Consider the following 14,268-nt stretch of genomic DNA (forward strand, 5'->3'; position numbering starts at 1 on the left):
GTGTTCGCCATTGAAATCACACCTTGTCTCGTGATGATCGGACTTAGGTGCGATGGATTTGGTTCGTGTGATCACTAAGACAATGCGAGGGATATTGTTTTGAGTGGGAGTTCACCTAGATTTTTAATTATGTTGAATTAAAATTTGAACTCAATTTGTCATAAACTTAGTCTAAACTTTTGCAAATATATGTTGTAGAGATGGCGTCCCCAATCAATTTTAACCAGTTCCTAGAGAAAGAAAAGCTTAAGAGCAACGGTAGCAACTTCACCGACTGGTTCCGTCATGTGAGGATTTTCCTCGCTGGCGGAAATCTGCAATATGTGCTTGATGCACCGCTAGGTGACCCTCCTGCAGAAACTGAAATCGATGAAGTAAAGAATGTTTACGCGACTCGAAAAACTCGGTACTCTCAAGTTCAGTGTGCCATCCTATGCAATCTGGAAGTCGATCTTCAAAAACGTTTTGAGCACCACGATCCACATGAGTTGATAAAAGAGTTGAAGACTATTTTTGAAACTCATGCGGCCGTGGAATGCTATAAAGCATCGAAACACTTCTTCAGTTGCATGATGGAAGAAGGTAGCTCCGTTAGTGAGCACATGCTCGTTATGACCGGGCATGCAAAGAAACTCGGTGACTTGGAAATAGTTATTCCTAACAGACTGGGGATTAATCGTATCCTTCAATCACTGCCACCTAGTTACAAGAACTTTGTGATGAACTACAATATGCAGAACATGAACAAAGAGTTACCTGAACTCTTCTCCATGCTTAAAGCTGCTGAGATTGAGATCAAGAAAGAGCACCAAGTGTTGATGGTCAACAAGACCACCAGTTTCAAGAAACAGGGCAAGTCTAAAGGCAAATTCAAGAAGGGTGGCAAGAAAGCTGCCACGCCTCCTGTGAAACCTAAGACTGGCCCTAAACCTGATGCTGAATGCTATTACTGCAAGGAGAAGGGACACTGGAAGCGTAATTGCTCCAAGTATTTGGCGGATCTGAAGAGCGGCCTTGTCAAGAAGAAGAAAGAAGGTATATCTGATATACATGTTATAGATGTTTATCTTACTGGTTCTCGTACTAGTACCTGGGTATTTGATACTGGTTCGGTTGCTCATATTTGTAACTCGAAACAGGAACTAAAGAATAAATGAAGACTACTAAAGGATGAAGTGACGATGCGCGTTGGAAATGGATCCAAAGTCGATGTGATCGCTGTCGGCACACTTCCTCTACATCTACCTTCGGGATTAGTTTTAAGCCTAAATAATTGTTATTTTGTACCCGCGTTGAGCATGAACATTATATCTGGATCTTGTTTAATGCAAGACGGTTATTCATTCAAGTCTGAGAATAATGGTTGTTCTATTTTTATGAATAATATCTTTTATGGTCGAGCACCTGAAAAGAATGGCTTATTTCTGTTAGATCTCGATAGTAGTGATACACATATACATAACATTGATGCTAAGCGAATTAAATTGAATGATAATTCTACTTATATGTGGCACTGTCTTGGTCATATTGGAGTGAAACGCATGAAGAAACTCCATACTGATGGATTACTTGAATCACTTGACTTTGAGTCACTTGATAGATGCGAAGCATGTCTAATGGGAAAAATGACTAAGACTCCATTCTCTGGTATTATGGAGCGAGCTACTGACTTATTGGAAATCATACATACCGATGTGTGCGGACCAATGAGCGTAGCATCACGCGGTGGTTATCGTTATGTTCTAACCTTCACAGATGATCTGACTAGATATGGGTATATCTATTTCATGAAACATAAATCTGAAACTTTTGAGAAGTTTAAGGAATTCCAAAGTGAAGTAGAAAATTAACGTAACAAGAAGATCAAATTTCTATGATCTGATCGAGGAGGTGAATATCTGAGTTATGAGTTTGGCATGCATTTAAAGAAATGCGGAATACTTTCACAATTGACACCGCCGGGAACACCACAACGTAACGGTGTGTCCGAACGTCGTAATCGAACTCTCTTAGATATGGTTCGTTCTATGATGTCTCTTACTGATTTGCCGTTATCATTTTGGAGTTATGCATTAGAGACATCCGCATTCACTTTAAATAGAGCACCATCAAAATCCGTTGAAACGACACCGTATGAATTATGGTTTAAAAAGAAACCTAAGCTGTTGATACGTCCAATTTGCATCACTATTTTATATCATAATTTGCTGTTATTCATTGATATATTTCATGTTTGGACATAATACTTATGTTATTTTATCTATTTTGCATGTTTCATGATTATTGGAGGATCGAGCACCGGAGCCAGATTCTGCTGGAAAAAGCACCGTCAGAATGCAATATTTTGGAAGATCAACAGTCGAAGGAAATTATACCAAAAATCCTATTTTTCCAGATGACGAAGGAAGCCAGAAGGGGAAGCTGAGGGGGCCTGAGGTGGGCCCACCCCATAGGCTGGCGCGGCCCAGGGCCTGGCCGCGCCGCCCAGTGAGGAGGGGGGGCCACAGCCCCTCTTGCCTCCTTTTCTTCGCGTACGCCTTCATCCCGAAGACCTAAGCCACAGAGGGTACCTCGCGAAGAGTTACAGCCGCCTCTGCGGGGCGGAGAACACCAGAGAGAAAAGCGCTCTCCGGCGGCTGAGATCCGCCGGGGAAATTCCCTCCCGGAGGGGGAAATCGACGCCATCGTCACCGTCATCGAGCTGGACATCATCTCCATCATCATCACCACCATCTCCACCATCATCACCGCCGTCTCCACCGCTGCACATCGTCACCGCCGTAGCAATTTGGGTTTGATCTTGATTGTTTGATAGGGGAAACTCTCCCGGTATTGATTTCTACTTGTTGTTGATGCTATTGACTGAAACCGTTGAACCAAGGTTTACGTTCAGATTGTTATTCATCATCATATCACCTCTGATCATGTTCCATATGATGTCTCGTGAGTAGTTCGTTTAGTTCTTGAGGACATGGGTGAAGTCTAAATGTTAGTAGTGAACCATGGTTGAGTAATATTCAATGTTATGATATTTAAGTTGTGGTGTTATTCTTCTAGTGGTGTCATGTGAACGTCGACTACATGACACTTCACCTTTATGAGCCTAGGGGAATGCATCTTGTACTCGTTTGCCAATTGCGGGGTTGCCGGAGTGACAGAAACCTGAGCCGCCGTTGGTATATCGATGCAGGAGGGATAGCAGGATCTCAGAGTTTAAGGTTGTGGTTAGATTTATCTTAATTACTTTCTTGTAGTTGCGGATGCTTGCAAGGGGTATAATCACAAGTATGTATTAGTCCTAGGAAGGGCGGTACATTAGCATAGGTTCACCCACACAACACTTATCAAAACAATGAAGATTAATTAGCCGTATGTAGCGAAAGCACTAGACTAAAATCCCGTGTGTCCTCAGGAACGTTTGGTCATTATAAGTAAACAAACCGGCTTGTCCTTTGTGCTAAAAAGGATTGGGCCACTCGCTGCAATTGTTACTCTCGCACTTTACTTACTCGTACTTTATTCATCTGTTACATCAAAACCCCCTGAATACTTGTCTGTGAGCTTTTACAGTGAATCCTTCATCGAAACTGCTTGTCAACACCTTCTGCTCCTCGTTGGGATTGACATTCTTACTTATCGAAGATACTACGATACACCCCCTATACTTGTGGGTCATCAAGACTATTTTCTGGCGCCGTTGCCGGGGAGTGAAGCGCTATTGGTAAGTGGAATTGGTAAGGGAAACTTTTACTGTTAGTGCTGATTTTATTTCTGCCTGCTGCTATAATTCATTATGGAGAGATCTTCTCTCGAATATTTGTTTGGAAAATCTACTACTACTGCAAAGGTAGTGGATAAGGCGCCAGGTGAGGAAGAGATACCATACAAAATACCTATGAAAATTATTGAACGTGTAGTGGATAACCGTTATACAGGGGATGGAACTGTCCACCCTGGAGATCATTTACTATTTTTACATGAATTATGCGGTTTATTCAAGTGTGCAGGTATTGCTATGGATGAAGTGAGGAAGAAACTATTCTCTATATCGCTGTCTGGTAAAGCGGCGCATTGGTATAAATTCTTGGATAATGGGGATTCTCTTGAATGGAATGATATTGTGCCCCGGTTTTATTCTAAGTTCTATCCTCCAAGTGAAATTCATAAGGATCGGAACCGCATATATAATTTTTGGCCTCATGATGGAGAGAGTATAGCCCAAGCGTGGGGGAGATTGAAGTCTTTAATGCTCAAATGCCCCATTCATGAGCTTCCTGGTAATGTTATTATTGATAATTTCTATGCAAGACTTTCTTTCGAAGACAAGACCTTGCTGGATACTTCTTGTTCTGGATCATTCACGCGCAATAAGGAAGAGTTTAAAAGGGACCTTCTTAATCGGATCCAGGAAAATACTGAAGGATGGGAAATCGACAAAGAAAGAGAATCAGGTATAAATTATGATTACAAATGCATTGAAGCTTTTATGGATACTGATAAATTTCGTAATATGAGTGCTACTTATGGTCTTGATTCTCAAGTTGCTGCAAATCTTTATAAAGCTTTTGCCTCTCATTATGAATTGCCTAAGAAGAATTTTGATAAGTATCATGAACCGTATAAAGATAAAATTGATTCATCTATTAATAAATGCGTTGTAGTTGAAACTGTTGATCATGTTATTCCTGAAGCCTATATTGAAAAAACTCCTTTCCCTGCTAAAATGAAGGAGTACTCTATTATAAATAGTGCAGTTCATAAAAGTGAAAAGAAACCTATAGAACCTGAAGAACAAATAAAAGTTGAACCTGTTGTTGCAATAGTTAAAGATCTTGTGACTGAAAATGTGGAGGATGGTCATATTATTTTCTGTGAAGATGCTTCTAATATTGTTTCACATCCTAATAAACCCAAACAAGTTAGTGTTCCTATGCTATCTGTTAGAATTGGTGATCATTGCTATTATGGTTTATGTGATATTGGTGCAAGTGTTAGTGCTATTCCTTATGAGCTTTACACGGAGATTATGCACGAAATTGATTCTTGTAAACTTGAAGATATTGATGTGGTTATTCAGCTGGCTAATAGAGAAACTATTTCTCCAATTGGTATTGTTCGAGATGTGGAAGTTCTATGTGGTAAGATTAAATATCATGCCGACTTTTTGGTACTTGGTTCTGCTGCTAGTGATTATTGTCCTATCATTTTTGGTAGACCTTTTCTAAACACTTGTGGAGCTATTATAGATTGCAAGAAAGAGAAAATTTTGACTAAATTTGCTGGTGAATCTTATGAGTTTAACTTCTCTAAATTTACCAAAACTCCTTATAAAGCTGATTTGCCTAATGATGATTTTAAATTTGAAAAGTGTGCATCTATTGTTCTTGTTCCTAATAATCCTTTGCAGCAACATTTGGAGAATAGCGAGAGTGAAGTTTTTAGGAAAGAAAGAGATGAGCTTGAGGAAATTTTTCTTCGCCAACCTATACTTAAGCATGATTTACCGGTGGAAGATCTGGGTACAACACCGCCACCAAAGGAAGATCCTGTCTTTGATTTAAAACCTTTGCCTGATAATCTTAAATATGCTCATATTGATGATAAGAAAATATATCCTATTATTATTAGTTCTAAGCTTACAGAGTTTGAAGAAGAAAGGTTATTGGAAATATTGAAGAAACATCGAGATGCTATTGGCTACACTCTTGATGACTTGAAGGGGATTTCTCCCTCTATTTGCCAACACGCCATTAATATGGAAGATGATGCGAAGCCTGTTGTTGAACCTCAGCGTCGTCTAATTCCTAAGATGAAGGATATGGTAAGAAATGAGGTATTACGACTTCTTGAAGCTGGTATTATATATCCTATTGCTGATAGTAGATGGGTTAGTCCTGTGCATTGTGTTCCTAAGAAAGGAGGAATGACTGTTGTGCCTAATGATAATGATGAGGTCATACCTCAAAGAGTAGTTGTAGGTTATAGAATGTGCATTGATTTTCGTAAAGTTAATAAAGTTACTAAGAAAGATTATTATCCTTTGCCTTTTATTGATCAAATGTTAGAAAGGTTATCCAAAAATACTCACTTTTGCTTTCTTGATGGTTATTCTGGGTTTTCACAAATTGCTGTTAAAACTAAGGATCAAGAGAAAACCACTTTCACTTGTCCCTATGGAACCTATGCTTATAGACGTATGCCTTTTGGTTTATGTAATGCTCCTGCTACTTTTCAAAGATGCATGTCTGCTATTTTTCATGGCTTTTGCGAGAGTATTGTAGAGGTATTCATGGATGATTTTTCTGTCTATGGGAATTCTTTTGATAATTGTTTGCGGAACCTTGATAAAGTTTTGCAGAGATGTGAAGAAACTAACCTTGTTCTTAATTGGGAGAAATGCCACTTTATGGTTAATGAAGGAATTGTATTGGGACATAAAATTTCCGAGAGAGGTATTGAAGTTGATAGAGCTAAAGTTGAAGCAATTGAGAAGATGCCCTATCCTAGGGATGTTAAAGGTATTCGTAGTGTTCTTGGTCATGCTGGGTTTTATAGGAGGTTTATTAAAGACTTCTCTAAGATTTCAAAGCCTCTTACTAATCTTCTTCAAAAAGATGTACCTTTTGTTTTTGATGATGATTGTAAGGAAGCTTTTGAAACTCTAAAGAAAGCCTTAACAACTGCTCCTATAGTTGAACCTCCTGATTGGAACTTACCATTCGAAATTATGTGTGATGCTAGTGATTTTGCTGTAGGCGCTGTTCTTGGACAGCGAGTAAATAAGAAATTGAATGTTATTCATTATGCTAGTAAAACTCTTGATGCTGCTCAAAGAAATTATGCTACTACTGAAAAAGAATTGTTAGCTGTAGTCTTTGCTTGTGATAAGTTTAGATCTTATATTGTTGATTCAAAAGTTACTATTCATACTGATCATGTTGCAATCGGATACCTTATGCAAAAGAAAGATGCTAAGCCAAGGCTTATTAGATGGGTGCTTCGTTGCAAGAATTTGATTTACATATTGTAGATAGGAAAGGTGTTGATAATCCTGTTCTTGATAATTTGTCTAGATTGGAAAATATTTCTTATGATCCTGTTCCTCGTTAATGATAGTTTTCCAAATGAACAATTGGGTCGTAATAAAGGTGAGCTCGCGAGACAGTCTTTGGTATGCTTGATTATGCTAACTTTATCGTTTCCAAGTACTTGCCTCCGACCTTTTCAGCTCAGCAAAGGAGGAAATTCTTTTATGACATGAGGCATTATTTCTGGGATGACCCACACTTATATAAAGAAGGAGTGGATGGTATTCTGCGAAGATGTGTTCCTGAATATGAACAAGCAGGAGATATTGAGTAAATGTCATGGGAGTGCTTATGGAGGACATCACGCCGGAGATAGAACCGCGCAAAAGGTTCTACAATCAGGTTTTTATTGGCCAACTCTCTTCAAAGATGCAAGGAAGTTTATTTTATCTTGTGATGAATGCCAAAGGGTTGGTAATATCTCCAGACGCAATGAAATGCCTATGAATTATACTCTTGTTATTGAACCATTCGACTGTTGGGGATTTGACTTCATGGGACCTTTTCCCTCTTCAGAAGGTAACACTCATATACTTGTTGCTGTTGATTATGTTACTAAATGGGTGGAAGCCATACCTACAAAAAGTGCTGATGGTGAGACCTCTTTAAGAATGCTTTTAGATATTATTTTTCCTCGATTTGGAGTTCCTAGATATATTATGACTGATGGAGGTTCTCATTTTATTCATGGTGGTTTTAGAAAAACTCTTGCTAAATATGGCATTAATAATAGAATTGCTTCTGCTTATCATCCTCAAACTAGTGGGCAAGCAGAACTATCAAATAGAGAAATTAAATCTATCTTGCAAAAGACCGTTAATAAAACTAGAAAGAATTGGGCTAGTAAATTGAAGGAAGCATTATGGGCTTATAGAAATGCTTATAAAAACCCCATGGGAATGTCACCTTATAAAATGGTTTATGGGAAAGCTTGTCATTTACCCTTAGAACTAGGGCACAAAGCTTATTGGGCTGTTAGAGAATTAAATAAAGATCCTAAACTAGCTGGTAATAAGAGGTTGCTGCAATTGAGTTCTCTAGATGAATGGAGGAGTGAAGCTTATGAAAATGCTAAACTCTTTAAAGAGAAAGTTAAAAAATGGCATGATAGAAGGATTATCAAAAGAGAATTTAATATTGGGGATAAAGTCCTATTGTATCGGTCTCGTCTCAGATTCTTTGCAGGGAAATTGCTCTCGAAATGGGAAGGACCATATGTTGTTGAGGAGGTGTATCGTTCAGGAGCAATTAAAATTAGTTCTCTCCAAGGCAATGCCACGCAAGTGGTGAATGGACAAAGGCTCAAGCATTATATCTCAGGTGATTCTTACAATGTAGATGTTGATGTTATTCGAGTGGAAACACCGGAGGCTTTCATCAAAGGACAAATTGACAGTCCGCCAGAACTCGACTTTGAATAGGTAACAGTACTGGTAATGAAAAGTTCGTAATTTACTTTCCAAACAATATTTTTGCTGTTTTTGGAAAATATGAAAATTTACGAGATCGAAACGGAGTGGAAGAGACGCACGAGGGGGCGCCCCCATAGGCCGGCACGGGCCCTACCCTGGCCGCGCCGCCCTATGAGGAGGCCGCCTCGTCGCCTCTTTCCGACTCTGGTTCGAACTGGTACTTTCCTTTTGACATAAAAATTCATGTTATATAATCCCCCGGACCCCTGGAGGTCCGTATATCATTTTCTCGACGTGTTTTGTTTTGAGCTATTTCTGCCAGGTTCTGCTCTGGATCTAGATCCATCATGTCTTCGTCGGAAGCTCCGAAGGACAGCTCCTACAAGGATGTCGGCAACTTGTACATGGAGGAGTTGAGGATGCACCCCAAGGAGTTGCTGCTCGTTGAGGGAGAACTGCAGATCAAGGATGTCCAGGGTCCTAAAGGAAAAGGAAGCTTGGAAGACAGGATGGAGAAGCTAGAACAAGAGGTCTTCAAATACAAGAAGATGGCTGAGCGTGAGGTGGATATCTTCCACAAGATTGTGTCTGAACTCATTGCTGAACACGAGAAGGAAACTGCAAAGCTTTGGGGCGACATCCTCTCACTTCACGACACCACCAACAAACTCCAAGCACAACTCTATGATGTTCAGAATCAGAACTGTGAGTATGAAAACAGGTTTAAATACATAAGCCGTGCTGCTAGTTTCAGGATCCCCGAGACCAAGATGTCGTTTCTTGATGGAGAGCCTCTTCCCTGGAAGTTTGATGACGGGAGTTCATCACCACCATCGCCAAAGGAGTAATTCATCATCGGTATTGGCATCCCCTTGGTTTGTTCCAAGCTTGGGGGAGTGCCACGGTATCACATCATCACTACCTTTTACTTTTTACTATCAAGTAGTGTCATATCATGAGTAGGGAAGTTATCATATAAGATGGGTTGCAGTGTGGAAGTATCTCTCCTTTAGTTGGTTGTCTATGTATCCCTTGGTGTGAGTTATCGTTATGAAATATTAATGAGAAGTCTTATCATTTACATATTGCACACCTTATTTTAGTTTGCAATTCTATTATATGATTTACCTTGTTCTTAGTATTGGTATCACTTTGGGAGCATCGAATAAATCTATTTGGTTTTGGCAAACTTAGCATTGGTCAATAGCAACAACACTTTGAGGTTTAAGTAGAAAAGAGAAATACATGTAGTTGTTTCATTGTCTTTCTTTCTTGTTAGCTCATAGCTTATTATTCTGAAGTTAAAATTGTTTGTGCTTACAAGGAAGATGCATGATTGTTTCTATCACATGTATATTTGTTTGTTTCCTTCAACTCTTATGCTTGCTAATTAACCTTGCTAGCCAAAGACCTGTACTGAGAGGGAATACTTCTCGTGCATCCAAACCTTAACCCAAACCTATGTCATTTGTGTCCACCATACCTACCTACTACATGGTATTTTCTGCCATTCCAAGTAAATACTTCGTGTGCTACCTTTAAATAATTCAAAATTTAGTATCTCTTATTTGTGTCAATGTTTTATAGCTCATGAGGAAGTATGTGGTGTTTTATCTTTCAATCTTGTTGGGCAACTTTCACCAATGGACTAGTGGCTTCATCCGCTTATCCAATAATTTTGCAAAAGGAGCTGGCAATGGGATTCCCAGTCCCAAATTAATTAAACTAATTAGACACTCCTCCATTGTATGTGATTGATGGACGGCACCCGAGGATTCGGTTAGCCATGGCTTGTGTAAGCAAAGGTTGGGGGGAGTGTCATCATAATAAAACTAAAATAAAAGGCACTCCTTCATGGTATGAGATTGTTGGCAGGCACCCGAGGATTCGGTTAGCCATGGTTTGTGAAAGAAAGGTTGGAAGGAGTACCACACAAAATGAAAATAAAATGGGAGCCGCTCTTTGAAGGTTTGTCTGGCAAGGGGGTTAGAGTACCCGCTACCAGTCGTTGACAACAACAAACACCTCTCAAAATGTTACTTTTATTCTCTTTATATGATTTCAAAACTGAAAAAGCTCTAGCACATGATTTAATCCCTGCTTCCCTCTGCGAAGGGCCTGTCTTTTACTTTATGTTGAGTCAGTAAACCTATTTCCCTCCATCTCAAGCAAGCATTTGAGTTGTTATGATCAAACCATTATATTGTGATTTACTTCATCATGTCTTTACTCTTCCTTGTTTAGTACAAGTTTTATCTGAATGAATACAACTTTGCAAGTTATCAATGATCATTATGATTGAGTATGCAAGTTTACCATAAGCTTTAACATAAGAGCGCTGCTCAATAGATAAGTATAATCTGTTAACTGTTCTCTGACCAAGAACGAAGTTTGCCATCACCAACTATGATTTCTTATGCACCTTTGTTTGTGATTACCTTATACTTGTTTCAAGTTGAATTATATGAGGGAGTTGTTTACTAGAATGATTTGTGTGAATGAATATGATGCTTCTTGTCCGTATTTTATTTATCGACTCTTCACTCCATAAACATGTGGTCCTGTTTACCGAGTTCAGTTTCGCTTGGGGACAAGCGAAGTCTAAGCTTGGGGGGAGTTGATACGTCCAATTTGCATCACTATTTTATATCATAATTTGCTGTTATTCATTGATATATTTCATGTTTGGACATAATACTTATGTTATTTCATCTATTTTGCATGTTTCATGATTATTGGAGGATCGAGCACCGGAGCCAGGATTCTGCTGGAAAAAGCACCGTCAGAATGCAATATTTTGGAAGATCAACAGTCGAAGGAAATTATACCAAAGATCCTATTTTTCCAGATGACGAAGGAAGCCAGAAGGGGAAGCTGAGGGGGCCTGAGGTGGGCCCACCCCATAGGCTGGCGCGGCCCAGGGCCTGGCCGCGCCGCCCAGTGAGGAGGGGGGCCCACAGCCCCTCTTGCCTCCTTTTCTTCGCGTACGCCTTCGTCCCGAAGACCTAAGCCACAGAGGGTACCTCACGAAGAGTTACAGCCGCCTCTGCGGGGCGGAGAACACCAGAGAGAAAAGAGCTCTCCGGCGGCTGAGATCCGCCGGGGAAATTCCCTCCCGGAGGGGGAAATCGACGCCATCGTCACCGTCATCGAGCTGGACATCATCTCCATCATCATCACCACCATCTCCACCATCATCACCGCCGTCTCCACCGCTGCACATCGTCACCGCCGTAGCAATTTGGGTTTGATCTTGATTGTTTGATAGGGGAAACTCTCCCGGTATTGATTTCTACTTGTTGTTGATGCTATTGAGTGAAACCGTTGAACCAAGGTTTACGTTCAGATTGTTATTCATCATCATATCACCTCTGATCATGTTCCATATGATGTCTCGTGAGTAGTTCGTTTAGTTCTTGAGGACATGGGTGAAGTCTAAATGTTAGTAGTGAACCATGGTTGAATAATATTCAATGTTATGATATTTAAGTTGTGGTGTTATTCTTCTAGTGGTGTCATGTGAACGTCGACTACATGACACTTCACCTTTATGGGCCTAGGGGAATGCATCTTGTACTCGTTTGCCAATTGCGGGGTTGCCGGAGTGACAGAAACCTGAGCCCCCGTTGGTATATCGATGCAGGAGGGATAGCAGGATCTCAGAGTTTAAGGCTGTGGTTAGATTTATCTTAATTACTTTCTTGTAGTTGCGGATGCTTGCAAGGGGTATAATCACAAGTATGTATTAGTCCTAGGAAGGGCGGTACATTAGCATAGGTTCACCCACACAACACTTATCAAAACAATGAAGATTAATTAGCCGTATGTAGCGAAAGCACTAGACTAAAATCCCGTGTGTCCTCAGGAACGTTTGGTCATTATAAGTAAACAAACCGGCTTGTCCTTTGTGCTAAAAAGGATTGGGCCACTCGCTGCAATTGTTACTCTCGCATTTTACTTACTCGTACTTTATTCATCTGTTACATCAAAACCCCCTGAATACTTGTCTGTGAGCATTTACAGTGAATCCTTCATCGAAACTGCTTGTCAACACCTTCTGCTCCTCGTTGGGATCGACATTCTTACTTATCGAAGATACTACGATACACCCCCTATACTTGTGGGTCATCAGCTGTCGTTCCTTAAAGTTTGGGGTTGCGAAGCCTATGTATAGAAGTTACAACCGGACAAGCTAGAACCCAAAGCGGAGAAATGCGTCTTCATAGGATACCCTAAGGAAACTATAGGGTACACTTTCTATCACAGATCTTTGTTGCTAAGAATGGAACCTTTCTTGAGAAAGAATTTCTCACTAAAGAAGTGACTGGAAGAAAAGTAGAACTCGATGAGATTGATGAATCTTCACTAGTTGATCAGAGTAGCGCAGTACCGGAAGTTGTTCCTGTGCCGCCTACACCGACAACAGAGGAAGCTAATGATAATGATCATGAAACTTCAAACGAGATAGCTACTGAACCTCGCAGATCGACAAGGGAACGTGCCACTCCTGATTGGTATGATCCTTGTCTAAATGTCATGATTGTGGACAACAATGATGAGGACCCTGCGATGTATGAAGAAGCGATGATGAGCCCAGATTCCAACAAATGGCAAGAAGCCATGAAATCCGAAATGGGATCCATGTATGATAACAAAGTATGGACTTTGGTAGACTTACCTGATAGCCGAAAGGCTGTCGAGAATAAATGGATCTTCAAGAGAAAAACAGATACTGATGGTAATATTACTGTCTATAAAGCTCGACTTGTCGCAAAGGGTTTCCGACAAATTCAAGGTGTTGACTACGATGAGACTTTCTCACCTGTAGCGAAGCTAAAATCTGTGAGGATTTTGTTAGCAATAGCTGCATTTTTCGATTATGAGATTTGGCAGATGGATGTCAAAACGGCGTTCCTTAATGGAGACATTGAGGAAGAGTTGTATATGGTACAACCCAAAGGTTTTGTCGATCCTAAAAATGCTGACAAAGTATGCAAACTTCAGCATTCAATTTATGGACTGAAGCAAGCATCGAGAAGTTGGAACCGACGCTTTGATAAAGTGATCAAAGACTTCGGGTTTATACAGTGTCATGGAGAGGCCTGTATTTACAAGAAAGTGAGTGGGAGCTCTATACATTCCTGATATTATATGTAGATGACATATTATTGATTGGGAATGATATAGAACTATTAAGCAGTGTAAAAGGTTATTTGAATAATAGTTTTTCAATGAAAGACCTTGGTGAAGCATCGTATATATTAGGCATCAAGATTTATAGAGATAGATCAAGACGCCTAATAGGGCTATCACAAAGTACATACCTGGACAAGATTCTAAAGAAGTTTAGAATGGACGAAAGTAAGAAATGATTCTTACCTATGTTATTGTGCAAGGTCTTGAGTAAGACTCAAGGACCGGCTACTACAGAAGAAAGAGAAAGGATGAGTCGGATCCCTATGCCTCGGCAGTAGGCTCTATCATGTATGCCATGCTATGTACTAGACCAGATATAGCACATCTTTGTCGGTTTGACTAGCAGATATCAAAGTGATCCAGGGATGGAACACCGGACAGCGGTCAAGAATATCTGAAGTACTTGAAAAGAACCAAGGATATGTTTCTTTGTTATGGAGGTGACCAAGAGCTCGTTGTAACCGGTTACACCGATGCAAGTTGGAACACCGATCCCGATGACTCTAAGTCACGATCTGGGTACGTGTTTATATTGAATGGTGCTGCAAGATGCTGGGCAAGCTCAAAGCAGT

The sequence above is a fragment of the Lolium perenne genome, chromosome 2 (assembly GCF_019359855.2).
Source record: "Lolium perenne isolate Kyuss_39 chromosome 2, Kyuss_2.0, whole genome shotgun sequence".
NCBI lineage: Eukaryota > Viridiplantae > Streptophyta > Magnoliopsida > Poales > Poaceae > Lolium > Lolium perenne.